The sequence below is a fragment of the Stegostoma tigrinum genome, chromosome 30, assembly GCF_030684315.1.
Source record: "Stegostoma tigrinum isolate sSteTig4 chromosome 30, sSteTig4.hap1, whole genome shotgun sequence".
NCBI classification, from domain to species: domain Eukaryota; kingdom Metazoa; phylum Chordata; class Chondrichthyes; order Orectolobiformes; family Stegostomatidae; genus Stegostoma; species Stegostoma tigrinum.
In genome coordinates, this window is record NC_081383.1 from 39,837,479 (window position 1) to 39,853,826 (window position 16,348).

The window sequence follows — 16,348 nt, forward strand, 5'->3', positions numbered from 1 at the left end:
CTTCCTGTATAATATTTTTCTCACATTTTTCTCCTGCTTGCTTGATGTCAATTTTTCTTTCTGCCCATGTTTCTTAATGAAACATGCAAGGGCTACATTGGTATTTTGACTCTCTAGTCTGACTGGGGCTGAGTTAATCTGATACTAGCTCTGTTTATTAACAGTTACAAATAGACAGATCCTCCTCCCTCCACTCCTTACCTGGAAATTCCTCTGCTCAATATGAAACTCCAGCTTGTTAATAAAAAGTAACTCTGGTAAAATTAAAGAAACAGTGAGGATAACATTACCTCCAGTTCTGCTCAAGTTATTGTGGCAATGTTACAGTGCTAGTCAGCTGTTCTGCAATATAATTGCACTGGTCTTTTTGAGCAGCTGGGACTAGAATCTGGGCTTCTTGGCTCAGGGTAGGGATGCTTCCAATGTGCCACAAGAGCTCACACTATGTTGGTCACATTCTGTATCAGCAGTTTGAATCCTCGTTAATGAACTAATGTGTAACAAAAGAACAAGACAATGTAGCTCCATTTGCTTTTGCATCAACACAGGAATGGTGACCCTTTTGCTGAACCCTTGTGAGAAATTTGATACCATCCAGGACAATGCAGCCTACATGATGGCCAACGCATCCACAAATACCCATACCCTCCACCACCAATGTTCAGTAGCATCAGTGTGTACTGCCTACAAGATACACTGCAGAAATTTTCCAAAGATCCTGATACAAAACTTTCCAACCTCAAAACCACTTCTAACTAGAAGGACAACGGCTGCAGGCAGATGGGAAGATCACCACCTTCAAGTTCCCTTCCAAACCAGCCAACATTCTGACTTGGAAGTGTATCACGATTCCTTCATTGTCATTGACTCCAAACCCCAATTGCACTAACTAACAGCATTGTGGGTTTATTTACAGAAAATATACTGCAAGCTCATCACCACCTCCTCAAGTGTAACTAGGTATGGGCAATAAACATTAACATAATTAGCGAAAGCCAAACCATGGGAATGAATAATAAAGAAATATCAACAGGACTGAGACCTGATATTCACGGCATCTGAAAATGTTGGGTTACCAGAGATTAAACAGAAACTCTTCCTCTTGTAATTCCTAACAAAATGACCACAGTCTCCAAGAACATATCATGTCATTGCGCCTAAACACACCAGAGACACCCTGAGACCCAAACTCCTTCAGAATGAAATATCCATCCAGATCCAATCAAACCAACCTGAACAATGAAACACAAAAGGAAAATAACCCCTTGCATCAGTAAGCTCACCTTGGAGTGATCTTGACCATCTATGTGCAGCTCTCCCTCACACAGTTTGAGTTCTGAGTTCGTACTCCTACTTCGTATACACACAGACTCCCAGGACCCATCCTGCAATGCTGTGATAGCATCGCTGATTGACAAATAGAACAAATTGGTTTATTGACAATCAAATCAGTTAGTGCAAGTCATTTGGAGAGTTGCTTAAGAATGTGAGGCCCATTTCTCAAAGTATGAAAGAACATTGTGTTCCAGTGTGATCATACGATACATCCTCTTTTTACTAAAATGTTCAATTTTGATCAAGTTGACACTGATGAGAGAAGATGGTCAGGACTGTGAAAGAACGATTTCTCTAAGTTTAACCCAAGTGTCCATATCAAACAGGATTGACTTGGACGCAAATGTGGAATAAATCTCCTTAAACCTTGCCTCACACTCTAACGAAAGCTCCCTGTGAATGAGAGTGATGTTACCAGGGTCAGTGTGAATTCTCCTTGCTGCATTTCTGGGGATAGACTGGGTTAAAACATATTTATAGTGAACCTTAAAAAACTTCCCATACTTTTCAAAATAATCTTCCAAATTTTGGGGCACTGTTGGCAAGGCCACCCTTTCTTTTCATTCCCTAATTGCTACCACTGAATGGTGTCCTCAGCCATTTTAGAAAGCAGTTATAAATCCCCCACAGTACTTGCCCTGGAGAAACAGGCATCATAGCTAAGGTAAGGATGGCTGGTCTCCTTTCCAGTTTGGTGTTAATGAATCAAATGTTCATTTTTACAACAATCTGTGATAGTTTCATGTTTCTAATCACTGAAATAGTCTACATTTTCAATGTAATTTAGTCATTGAGATGATTTCATTTCATCAGTTTCCAATCTGTGATTTAATCTTATCTAAATGCGCATTACAAATGACTCAGATCGAGGTCCTTGTTCCTGCGTTATTTCACAGCTCGATATATTTTGAGGGTTCCAGCCATGAAGATGTTGGCAAATCAATGTCAGTGGTTCTAGATGGAGTAATGACGTTTCAGACCATGATGGTTCTTTCAGAAAAGCTGAGCTTCTACCCCTCCACCTGGTAAATGAAAAGGAACTGTAATCCACATACCAGAGTCCAAGTGGGCATCACTAGCAGTGTCAACCCCAGGGCCAACTCTCAGAGCAGGTGATTGGGTAACAGAACAATGAAATGGAAAATGAAAGGCAAACTGGCCATAAGCATCCCAGCACACAGAACATGGATGAGGCTGAAAAACTCTGTGGAGAATTACGTATATCACTCAGGGTAAAGCAATGAGTGAATACACTGACATTTACATTAATGTATTTGCATTTATCCCAAGAACTGCATAACATCTGAAAAATACTGGTCATAATCTGTTTTACTGAATTTCCATGAGAAGAAAACCATTCTTCACTATGAAATATTATTTGTTGCTGTATATAAAGGAAGTACCTATTCATATGCAATTCTTAATTGTACGTGAGATAAAAATGATGAACCACCTTATTGACGCACTGCAGTCCACATGGAGTTGGTGCTGTTTGAGGAGTCGGTGGTGGGTGGGGAGCGGTTTGACCATGCAATGAAGAGGGAACGGTATTATGTTTCCAAGAAAGCATGGTGTGTTGCCTACAGCGGAACTTGCAGTTGGCTTTCATGTGCCTTCCTGTTTATTATCAGGAGACATTTCTTCACCCAAAGAATGGTGAGCCTGTGGAATTCATTACCACAGGAAGTAATTCATGCCAAAGCATTGAATGTGTGCAAGAGGCAACTAGATATCGCTCTTGGGGTGAATGGGATCAAAGGTTATGGGGAGGAAGCAGGTATAGGCTATTAAGTTGCACGAGGGCAGAGTAGGCTTGAAGGGTGGAATGGCCTCTTCCTGCTCCTATCTTCTGTGTTTCTATGTTTCTATTCTTCTAGATGGTAAGGTTTGCAGGTTTGGAAAGTGCTGATGAAGATTGTTTTCACATGGAGACAGACAGCTAAATTGAATCAGTCTTTCTACCTCTGTATTTACAATGCAGTAAAATTAAAACATTGAAAGATCCTGAAAAAGTGACACTAATGATTCCTAAGCTGACTTTTTGAATAACTAACCCTTCCAAGACTTTGAGATTAATCAATTTTCAACACCTGCTTATATCTTAGACAAAAGTCTTAGAAATTTATTAACAATTCAATAACTTTAGTTGGTAAAATTAAACAACAAAGTAATCTATTTGATCCATGCTTTAAATTCAACAGTCTTTGATTTCAGCCTCATTCACACAAAAGACAGAAGGACAAGCGAACATGGTTAATGGATAAATAAAAGAAAATTAACAAAACTGGCCTGGATTAGTTAAGTGCTTTTCATGATGCACTTCTTCAAAGCTTGGTTGATTTTTCTCAAGAGGTCGATCAGAGTCACCTATACAATTCACTCTGATAAAGGCAGTCTTACTTGTAAACTTAGTTTCTATTCTCTGAGTTTCTAAGAGCTACTTATGGGAGTTTGGGCTTGCAGATTTCAAATTTTATTGCTGTAGTATCAACAGCCAGATGCTAGTCGAAAACCTAAACCAAACTCTGATCACTCTCTGACAGATGGACTGCCTCCTCCACAAGGTCCCAGTTACCAATCAACATCTTTCATCTGATTGAGCACAAGGAATTTTCTAGGCTTGCTGATCCAATCCCAGGAATTGACCTAATTTATAGCCAACTTCTGCAAACTGTTTAAACATAATGACCTCCCCATCATCGAAGCTTCTACAGAACCTTTTAATCAGGAACCAACCTGTAATTAGCTTCCAGGCCTGGGCTCATGAATAAACAAGAGTTTGTTTGGTCTGTTTTCCCTTTAACACAAGCTGTTATCCAGATTCCAAATGTCACCTCTACATCACAGTTCTCTGTTCATAGCTCAAAGTAAAATTGGTCAGATAATAAAATAAAAATAATTAAAAATCAGTAAGGGCACGAACAAGAAGTCAAGGTGAGCTTTTGCATTGCATGTTGTAGACAGTGGACCTTGCCGACACTACTTAGCAATGACAGAATATCCTTCTTATTAGGCAGCCCCTCATGTCTGAGAATGATTTTCTTTTCATTCGGAGTCCTGGCTCCCGACCTATTGAAACAGTCAAATACTGGATCCACACACCTTAGCACAGGTGAGGCAGCTGGGGTTTGGAGGGGCAGGTGTCTCAGATGTTCAGGATTTCTCATGTTCTTCCCACTGCTTTGCACTTGATCTCCATCTGGGCCTGTCAGAGATGTTTGAAATGGCACCTTTGTGGATGTTTCTTCTCCAGTTTGGGCAGTCTTCGGCAGAAGATTCTCATGAGTTGGGGAGGTCATTGAATTTTTTTGAGGGTGGAATTAAAAACGTCTTCAGTGTTTTCGCTTCCCTCCTGCCAGCACCTTGCTGCGATGATTGGACATTTGGGAGTCTTGTAACAAGCATGAGTAAGATATTGCACTGAATACAATCTGTGGACTGTGGACCATCAGCAAGTTAAAAGTATAAAAGTTTGATAAAATACACAGTCTTTCTCAAGGTAAGCGTATTGGGATTTTGGCATTCCTTTGCATATAGGAAAAGCAACAACATGAATATAACTAGCAACAATCGGACTTTGCTGTGGGATTATATCATTTAGCTTTCCACAATTCTTCTCATCTTGAAAATATATTGGATTGGAAGGTTTTGAGGACTTTTAATTTGGAATTGAGAGGGGGCCCATTAATCTCATTCTTTTAAGTTCTCTGTTAAATTTCATCAGAGGTGAAGAAGAATGTAAAACATGTGTGCCCAGTGAAGATATAGCGATGTAAACTGACGAGCTTAAACTAGGATGATATCGTGGCTGGACATCCCTCTTTTGTGAAGAATCCAAAAGAAGCTTATTTCTGAAGTATGGCGAGCTCAGTATTGGATTGCCACCAGCAGGACAGGGTTCAAAAATATGATAAGGACAACATGACTATTGTTGTTGAGAAAAGAACAGCTCTTACAGCTGGTTAAATTTGCTGCCCTCCTTGCTGTTGGAGTGGACAGCTTGAGTACACTGGCCATTATGCTCTATCTAAGCAGAGAGAGCTTGCAGTGAACATTGGTTGTTGTAAGGTGAAGCCTTGTCACTGCTCATCATTTGGCACATTTGCTACCACCAGCCCCTTTCCTGGTAGGAATCCACAGCATCTGCCTACCACACTCAATGGTGTGGTAGAGCAAACCTATTCAGTAGTCTAATGAGAAGATGTTGTTTTGAGTGTGACTCCACTTTCAAAGAATTATGCATCTGCACCGTAAGGTCTCTCTGATCAGCAAAACTCCTCAGGACTCTACCATTAACTGTATAAGTTCTGCCTGGTTTGCTTTACCAAAATGCAACACTTCACATATATCTATATTAAACTCCATCTGCCAGTCCTTGGCACAGTGGACCACCTGATCAAGGTCTCGTTATACTGTGAGATAATTTTCTTCACAGTTCACTGCGTCAACAGGTACCAGGACTGAATCTGGATTAGAATCTATTATTAGCACAGAAGAGAACTACCTTCAGAGAAGGTGAAATGAAAGTCCTTGTCAGGAAGCTGCTTTTAGCAGCAGCTGGAGAGAGGGACAAGGTGGGGAGGGACAGACAGAGGCATTGGCTTAGGATGATGGACTGAAACCTTCGAAGTACGTTGTCATTTCATAGATCGGGTTCAGGTACATTGTGAATCAAGTGATCGGGTCCAAGATCCAAGAGAAGAAGATCCCAATTATCCCGGGATCTACGGAATGAACAGACTGACTCGTGCTGCTCTTGGACACCATAATCATGCCTCATCTGCCAGAACATTAAACATTCGGATCTGTGGTCAAATAAACCCTGTTAGATTACATTCTAAATTAGGGATTGTCCTTATTGACAGGGGTGGTGTGGGGACAGTGCATTCCCAACAAAAAAGACTTTGTTAGGAAGCAGGAAATGCCTAAATTCCCAGTGCCCACCTCCAGGATGAGAGTGCAGCACCAAGAGCCCAGCTGAGACCAGGGGACTATCCAAGTTCAATGCCAACACAATCTGGAGCCTTAATGAAACAAGCTGACCTTTCATGGCTTCAGTCGGAGTTTCCACTGCAGGCTCAGATGTTTTGTAGAAGATGCATTCACTGTAACAGAATCAGAGACATTGCCCACCAGATGCTGCATCATGGCTAGGTCTGTAACTGTGTTAATGGAGACACCCCAAGCTGCAACAAATGGCTTCCAAGCCCTGAGCGAAATTCTCCAAGCTCCTTCACACTGAGACTTGTTTAGTTATTTCACAGCCAACAACATCACCATGAGGTTAAAATTGTATCAGTGATAATGGGAACTGCAGATGCTGGAGAATCCAAGATTACAAAGTGTGGAGCTGGATGAACACAGCAGGCCAAGCAGCATCTCAAGAGTTCTCTGAAGAAGGGTCTAGGCCCGAAACGTCAGCTTTTCTTCTCCTGAGATGCTGCTTGCCCTGCTGTGTTCATCCAGCTCCACACTTGTTTAACATCACTATGAGGCTCAGGTTACACAGCAGGTGTGGAGAGAAGATTTCCTTCTCTCAAAAGCATTCAGCTTTGATGACAATCCTGTTATGTCAAAATCATTGATATCCAATGATTGTCTCATGAGCTGATTACAAATTCACAAGCTGTGTGAGTGATATTTAAATGCATGCATGTGGACCATTAGTCTAACCTGCGGATTACCGACCCAGTAGCATAACCAATCCACCATCAGACACACACCGCACACAGCACATTAGGAAGAGATTTCTCAATATGGAAATCTCTGTAATTTAATTTGATTTGACCACTTTGGTTTAGTGTCTTTTTTTTAATTTCTTCAAGAAAATTGCAGATTCAAACCCTACTCCAGCTATTAAGCACACCTTGCTGGCACCCTGGCACCTCAACCATCTGGCTCCTTCACCTTGCACTAACCTGCCACATTTACTCTTTCACAGCAGCTATACTGCTGGATATTTGAATTTCTCAACATGGTAAACTGACTGCTGCAAAAAGGGAGAGTGGGTTTTCTGAAAATCTTCATGGCTGGATTTCTGAATTCCTGGATAGGAGCCTAACATGAGGTCCCTGATGAGAAGCCACTGGGGCAGAATTTATCAAGAGGTGAGTGGGTAAATTTTAATTCCATTAACATCAAAACTAAACAGTAGAACTGTCAGGGCTCAAGAGTGATACAGGGCTGTGGTGAGATTTGAGTAGAATCAGGTGAGATATCTGGTGAGGCCTTACCTGGATTTCAATGTGGCGCGATTCTCACTGGGCAGCAGATGAATTGCCAATTGGTGGTGACTAGCATTTGGTAAATGCCTTGTTAACTCCACAGCTCACCTCATTAATATTCAGACAGCCATCTTACCAAACTGACCAAACATGATTGTTTCAGAGATAGTAGGAACTGCAGATGCTGGAGAATCTGAGATAACAATGTGCAGAGCTGGATGAACCCTTCTTTAGAAAGAGTCTAGACCCGAAACGTCAGCTTTCCTGTTCCTCTGATGCTGCTTGGCCTGCTGTGTTAATCCAGCTCTACACCTTGTTATCTCACCAAACATGATGTTGGGAAAACTCAACCAAGAAACCAGTACGGGCACCTGACAGATTCAGATCGATGTTTACTCTGAATGACCTCCATGCACCAACATCTTAAGGCACTGGCCAACCACCCCATGTTCCCCAGACACTGTCGTCCAACATGTGCCTGCACCTAAGGACCCACAGGGCACATCTCCAGTCGCCTACAGGGCACTTTTGCACTTCAGTGCTACACCTCAGCCTGAACGAATGAATCTCATTGTAATAGTCTGGCAAGGGCACTGTGAAATCAGGGATGCACACACAGCTCATGGACTGGACCAGGCTGCATCTCTAGGCCCTTTATTCAGAGGTTTCCAATACAGTCAGCCATGGGCAGCCTCTGATAAGTCAGGGCCCTTCTGGGGGAGATCAGAATCAAGGTCCTCTCTCCAGAAGGGAGGCAGCACACATTCTTGACTCTTTCTGCCCTATTGCTTTCCTCATGCAGTGTCATTGGTGTCACGGTGAATGAGGGTCAGTGAAGGAAGATACTGCAGACGACAGTGAGAATGGTAGAGCGCAATCCTTGGTGGGAGGTGGCTGCATTGGCAGAGACAGAAAGAGTGAGTGTGAGGGCGCTGGAGTGAAGATGGTGGCACTTACGCTAGCAGAACGCATCTTTCTTCAGCACTGGGCATTCCTCCAGATGGCTGAGACTGTACTGACCTAGGTGGCAAACTCAGATAGTCTGGTGTCATGGCCTCCTCAACTGGTCTTGGGGGCGATGGAGGTCCTGTGTCAGCACTACGCATGCTGTAGAAACTCTCGAAGCGTGCCCACTAAGCGGGGTGCCAGTTATCTCCAATCTGCCACGTCTAGGACACATGTCACCAACAGTGCAGGGTAGCTCCACACTTACAGCAGTTGTCTAGGTTCACAGTGAGATTCTAAAAATGGAACTGGCACAATTTATGCCAGTGAGGTTCAGCATATCCAGTGAATGGTGAGTTATTTTGGGAACAGTGTGTGGTATGATGGGTGGAAGTTGGCACAAAAGATGCGCCAGAAATGGGGTGGGTAATTAATGAGGGGCATTCACTAAGATACAACAAGATACATCACTTGGCCTTGTCCAAAAACCCAATACAACTCAACTTGCACTGACTCACAAAAATGAAAGATTCAGTTCACAGTTTCCAGTTGCCAGTGCTGGCTCACATTTCAGTGTATTGAGGAAATGCTGCTTTGTCAGGGAGATGTCTTCGTTTGGAGTGATTCGTTGAATTTCACTGAATCTCTCTGTTCTCTCAGGTGGGTGAGAAAAGTCCCACAGTATGGTCTGACGAAGAGCAGTACAGGCATCCTGACCCACAGTCATCTCTCAACCACTGGTTAAGGCTGCCAAGTTTGAGGATGGTAAACCAGCGTCAAGCATGACTGACTAGGCGTCTCTCTCACTCTTGGACTAGTGGAAAGAATTCCCATTGAAATCCTCCTGATTGGCTCCATCATCATCATCAGCATTCCTTAGCACTATAGTTCTGGAATGAGACTCAGAAGTGGGTCTTTGGGTTCAGATACAGAGGCTCTACACACTGCATTACATAAACTCCTTCCACTAGAATCAATGCGAGTCGTGAAAGCATTGGCTCAAAATGTTTTTCTCACTGGAGAATGGAGTTATATTTTGAACAAAGGATTCTCCTTGACATTGTGGATCTGTAAGAAGGGAGTGTATGTCTGTCTACCTGTGAACAGAGACAGAGGTAATTCAGCTGTAGTGCACATTGTCCTATTGCAACATGAGGCCAGTCTTTGTGGCACACATGACAAGGGGTGACATACAGACAAACACAGAGATTAAATCATCCTGACAGCGGTGGTTTACCTGAAAATTACATCAGCGGGGACTAGAAAGACAAGATATTAATGTGAGTCTTACATTGAGAAACAGAAGGATAAAGAGAAGAAGAGCCAGCAATAATGAGAACAATAACGTGAGACAAGAAATGTTCAAAAGAGAGATGATTTGCTGTGAGATTTGTATATTTTGTCGAATATTGGAGTGTCACTTTTGAGCCCACCACAGCAAAATACATGCAGGTCACTTTTTTCAGGTGAATACTATAAAGAAGATGTCATGACTGGTTCACTATCTCCAGACGGCAGTACCTGGTGGATTTCTGATTCTGCAATAGAAGTGCTGCTGCATGAAGTGGAGCAATGAAGTGTTACAATTCAGGCTACTGCTCAACATTCTAGTTTGTTTACTTTGTTACAACTTGTGACCACAATTTCCAAACATGCTCTATTTCTCTGGTCAGTTCTCAATTTTGGATCTTTCTGTAACTGTTACAATTTCTGTCACTTCCCAGTTGGGGTAAAATTCTTTGTGGCATTTCTCCTAGTGGAATCAGCACTGCTATGATGGTTGCGGGGCAGGGGGAGGGGGTGGATTGTGACAGCATCTGGAGAAATTAATCCCATTTGTGTTCAAGGCTGAGAGACTTCAGTTCTGGAAAAAGAATTAGAATGAACAAGTTTGAAAAATATTAGAGACCCTGAAACGTCAGCTTTTCTGCTCCTCTGATGCTGTGTTCATCCAGCTCTACACCTTGTTATCTCTTATTTATAGTCAGTTAATTTGAGAGAAAGCTGGAGACTCTGGGAATAATCTATATGAGTTCGAAATTTTAAAAATTAATTATTTTTCCCAGCATGGGCATCACTAGATAAGTCACCATTTGTCACCCATCTCTCACTGCCTTGAAAATATGTGAAGGGCTGCTTTCTTGCACAGCTGCAGTCCTTATGTTGTAGGTGTAATTGCTGTCCTGTTAGCAAGGGAATAGATTTGTTCAGAAGGAAGCAGGATCGATAGAATATGATTACTTCTTGACGCTAGCATTGAGGGCCTCAGCATTTCATTATACTCACAAATGAATCGGAGGAAGAATTAGTGATTCAGGTTTGATTTGCATGTTGACTTATGCGATAAATTGAGCAAAGTAAGTTGCAAAAAGAAAGTTGTCAAGTGACTTTGATAGAAAATTATTTCTATTGGTTGGGAACTAGATGGCAGATACGAATTGGTCCTTTCCACTGGTTTTGAAAATGAAGACCGTGGTGGGGGGGGGTGCGGTGTTTAAATTAGCTGGGGGCTGTTTAAACAGTGGGCGGGGAGTAGGATGCATTTAAACTACATTGAGATGGTCCAAATTTCTCTGGTGGTCTCCCACATCCTCCCCTCTACCCTTTACATATTTACGACTGTACAGGGGGAGGCTGAGCTATTAGTAAAGACAAAAACAGGATATGAGTGGAAAAGCTGCAGACCATCTCGTAGTGGGTGGGTCATCTATTAAGGGTTGTGGGCATCATTTACAAGACCAGCATTTGATTGCTACTGTTCATTACCCTTGAGAGGGTGGAGGAGAACAACTTTCTAGGACTGCTACACCACCATGGGCCTCATTTGGCCCCTGCAGACGGCAATTTCAAGTCAATGACATTGCTGTGGGTCTAGAATATAACCAGAAAAGGATAGCAGAGTTCCTTCCAAAGAAGCATCCACAAACCAAAATAGGTTTTTAACAATAATTAATTACATCATTAGGGAGAGCTTTAAATTACATTGAAATCTCTCCTGCAGTACTGGTGGGATTTGAGTCCATGTCCCCAGAGTATGAGCCTGTGGATTACTAACTCAATATCATTGACATGTAGTCAGAATTATTGTGTAGCACCATTAGCTCCAGGTAATGCCACCATCTGTCACTGGGACATGGCTGATAGTGAAGAATGAATTCTGCTGACAAATTATGAAATCAAATTAAAAGCACAGAGCCATAATAAAGCAGGTCTTGGATGAACCTGATATTAATTATACAGAAGTCAATAGTAAAAGTCAAAAGGGAGTGGAGGCTCCTTTTCTAAGTCTCCAAATCTCCTTTAATCACATCACCTGAATTCATTGCATCAACTACCCAGAAGAACTGAGTAGGTCAAATGCTGGCAAACAGGACTGGAATGATTTAGGATATATGGTCAGCATGGATGAGTTGGACCGAAGGGCCATTTTCCAAGCTGTAAATCTCCATGACTCTCTGAAAGGACTAGGGCATCAGCCACCGAGAAGAGCTGATTAGGGACACTACTTACTCCGAGTTCAACTCTCAATTACACTCATCCTGATATCGATTGCTATTCAGGTTCCTTCACTGGCATTGGTTCAGAGCCCTGAATCTTCCTTCCTCAAAATATCTTGGATTTCCTGACACCAGATGGACTCAGTTCAAGAAGGCAGCTCACCATAGCCTATCAAGGGCTGCTAGAGAGGGGTAACTCATGCTACCCTTGCAAATGACACCCACATTCCATGAATGAATAAATGAATGCCAATATGCAAAATGATAATACGTAAAATAAAATAATAAAGCATATTCAGCAGGGGAAGGTCCTCTATTGGACTTCGTAACAGTAAATGAGCCAATGGGTGAGAGATATGAAATTAGGGGAATATCTGGGCAATAGTGGCTATAAACTAAAACACCTTGAAGTTATAAGGCAAATGGACATTAGTGTCACTAAAACCAGATGAACAGACTGAACAAATGCTGGTTTTGAGAGAATGTGAATGGAATTTGAAGAAATAAAGTGAACAAGCAAAAAATAAGGGCAAACATCCCAGTAGACCAGCACTAAAAGTCAATGAAATTGTTGTTCAGCGGAATGTTAGAAGAATGCCTTCCCCTAAAAAGCAAGGCTCTCAATAACACTATTGAGAATCTATGGATGAAGAAAGACACACAATATTGCATGGAAGGAAAGAGGCTGCCAATGAGTATACCTATAATAGCAGAGTGTTGAGGATGTTGAGGTTAAGGCTTCCTTACGGACTCAAAAGTGAAATGTGCTGAATGTAAATCACACATACATTCTGACCTCCCTAATCTAGTTGGTGTTGGGGTGTTGTTTACGTTTAATCATGAGCTACATGACCATGCAGCTTCATTTCTATAGGGTGTAACTGTTTCTTCAGCTATCATATTTGATCTAAGACAAAAATGGTACCCTCTCCTGTATCAAACTAAAAATTAATGAGATGTCGATTGACAGAATTAGTTTCTGTTAAAATCAAGGCATTTGGATCACCAATTTCCCTGAGGAAAATGTCATTAACTTAACACGCGTCTCCTCGCACGAGTTAGTTAGCTCTTGGGACTTTGCGATATTCCCTGCTGAGCCAAATCACTAATCAGGAATGTTCCTGCAGGCCCTTGCTTCCTGACAGAATTTGTATGAGCCAGGTGGGACTAATAACCCGCTCTCTACTGACCCCTTCTCCCTCCTCCAATGCAAGCCGTCTTCCTGGACATCACCCCAAGGCCTCCTACCCTCCCTCGACCTCTTTATCTCCAACTGCCATTGAGACATCAATCGCCTCAACCTCTCCACCCCTCTCACCCACTCCAACCTCTCCCCCACAGAATGCACAGCCTTCCGTCGAATCCACTCCAATCCCAACCTCACCATAAAATCCGCGGATATGGGAGGAGCAGTTGTAGTATGGTGCACTGACCTCTACATCGCTGAGGCCATACGCCAGCTCTCCGACACCTCTTCCTACCGCCCCCTAGATCATGAACCCACCACTGAGCACCAAACCATCATCTCCCAAACCATCCACAACCTCATCACCTCAGGTGACCTCCCACCCACAGCCTCCAACCTCATCGTTCCCCAACACCGCACCGCCCACTCCTATCTCCTTCCCAAAATCCACAAACCTGTCTGCCCTGATTGACCCATTGTCTCCGCCAGCTCCTGCCCCACCGAACTCATCTCCACCTATCGCGACTAAATTTTCTCCCCCTTGGTCCAGGAACTCCCTACCTATGTCCGTGACACCACCCACACCCTCCACCTCCTCCAGAACTTCCAATACCCCAGTCCCCAATGCCGCATCTTTACCGCGGACGTCCAGTCCCTATACACCTGCATTCCCCATACACATGGCCTAAAGGCCCTCTGCTTCTTCCTGTCCCGCAGGCCCAACCAATCCCCCTCCTCTGACACTCTCATCTGCCTAGCCAAACTCGTCCTCACCCTTTAGCAACTTCTCTTTCAATTCCTCCCACTTCCTACACACAAAGTGGGTGGCCATGGGTACCCACATGGGCCCAAGCTATGCCTGCCTCATTGTAGGTTACGTGGAACAATCCCTCCTCCGCACCTACATTGGCCCCCAACCCCACCTCTTCCTCTCTTACATTGATGACTGTATCTGTGCCGCCTCATGCCCCCACAAGGAGCTCAAGCACTTCATCCACCTCACCAACACCTTCCACCTCAACCTCAAGGTCACCTGGAATATCTCTAACAACTCTCTCACCTTCCTGGACCTCTCTGTCTCCAGCTTGGTTAACCATCTGGAAACCGATATCCATTTCAAGCCCACCAAGTCTCACAGGTACCTAGAATACACCTTCTCCCACCCACCTTCCGGAAAAATTCCATCTCCTATTCCCAATTCCTTCGCCTCTGCCACATCTCCTCCCAGGATGAGGCATCCCACTCCAGCACGTGTCAGATGTCTTCGTTCTTCAAGGACCGCAAATTCCCCCCTGCAGTGGTCGAGAATGGCCTTGACCATGTCTCCCTCATTTCCCACAACTCATCCCTCACACCCCGTCCCCATAATAACAACCAGAAAAGAATCCCCCTCGTTCTCACATACCACCCCACCAACCTCCAGATCCAACGCATCATCCTCTGAAACATCCGCCATCTGCAATCCAACCCCACCACCAAAGACATTTTTCCATGCCCACCCTTGTCTGCCTTCCGGAGAGACCACTCTCTCCATGACTCCCTTGTCTACTCCACACTCCCCTCCAACCCCACCATACCCGGCACTTTCCCCTGCGACTGCAGGAAGTGCTACACTTGCCCCCACACCTTCTCCCTCACCCCCATCCAAGGCCCCTAGAAGACTTTCCACATCAAACAGATGTTCACTTGCACATCCCGCCAATGTAGTATACTGTATCCACTGTATCCGGTGTGGCTTCTTCTACATTGGGGAAATCAAGCAGAGGTTTAGGGACTACTTTGCAGAACACATACGCTTGATTTGCAATAAAGAGCTGCAACTCCCAGTCATGAACCATTTGAACTCCCCCGTCCATTCCTTAGACGACATGTCCATCATGGGCCTCCTGCAGTGCCACAACGATGTCGCCCCAAAGGTTGCAGGAACAGCAACTCATATTCCGCTTGGGGACCCTGCAGCCCAATGGTATCAATATGGACTTCATAAGCTTCAAAATCTCCTCTTCCCCCTACTGCATCCCAAAATCAGCCCAGCTCCTCCCCACCTCCCTAACCTGTTCTTCCTCTCGTCTATCCCCTGCTCCCACCTCAAGCCGCACCCCCATTTCATACCTAATAACCTCATCCCACCCCCATGACCAGTCTGTCCTCCCAGACTGACCTATCCCCTCCCTATCTCCCCAACTACACTCTCGTTTACTGGCTCTATCCCTGCCTCTTTAACTTGTCTGTCTCCTCTCCACCTAGCTTCTCCTCTATCCACCTTCAATCCGCCTCCCCCCCCTCCCTAGTACTTTCAGAACCCTCTTCCCCTCCCCCATTTCCGATGAAGGGTCTAGCCTGAAACAGCAGCTATCCTGCTCCTAATGTGCTGCTTGGCCTGCTGTGTTCATTTTGATCCATACCTCGTTAGCTCGATTCCATATTGCTTTTTTGTTGTGTCATATTAGCTCTACAGTGAACGCTTCAGCATTGAGAGAGATAGCAGGAACTGCAGATGCCGGAGAATCCGAGATAAGAAGGTGTGGCGCTGGATGAACACAGCAGGCCAAGCAGCATCAGAGGAGCAGGAAGGCTGACGTTTCGGGCCGAGGCCCTTCGAGGGTCTCGGCCTGAAGCTTCAGCCTTGAGTACTGTTTCTCCCTTCTTGTTCTTTCCATGTGGCCCTGCTGACTGCCTGTTTGCTCAGTGTTCCCAGCTACTCGCTTTGTGACTTGTTCTTAAAGCCATAACATCTTTAAACTTTAAACCCCATGTGTTTTTCATTTATTTGTGGGATGTGGGCATCATTGCCCATCTTTAATTGTCCTTGAGAAGGCCCTTGAACTGCTGCCATCCATTTGATGTAGTAGGCCAAACCCTCTCCCAGCACCACGCCGCAACCACTGCCCTTCCCACTGCCCCCCTACCCCAACAACCCCGATGCTACTGGAGAGACAGCTGCAGGACTTTAATGCCAGGGACAATGAAGGAGTGGTGATATGGTTCTGAGTCAGGATAGTACATAGCTTGGAGGACAATTGCAGGTGATGCTGTTCCCATGTGTCTGATGCCCTAATTCATTATTGAGTCATAGAAACTTACAACATGGAAAAAGACCCTTTGGTCCAACTCATCCATGCTGACCATATGTCCTAAATCAATCTAGTCCCACTTGCCAG

General features: G+C 44.1%; 1 long non-coding RNA gene across 1 annotated transcript in view; it reads right to left on the minus strand.

The window, feature by feature from the left end:
• Positions 1–1,598, minus strand: part of LOC132206093 (uncharacterized) — a 23,953-nt gene extending 22,355 nt beyond the window's left edge. Inside the window, exon 1 of the long non-coding RNA XR_009442815.1 lies at positions 1,284–1,598. This is a non-coding gene — a long non-coding RNA (uncharacterized LOC132206093). The remainder of the gene's footprint in view (positions 1–1,283) is intronic.
• Positions 1,599–16,348: the final 14,750 nt, after the last annotated feature.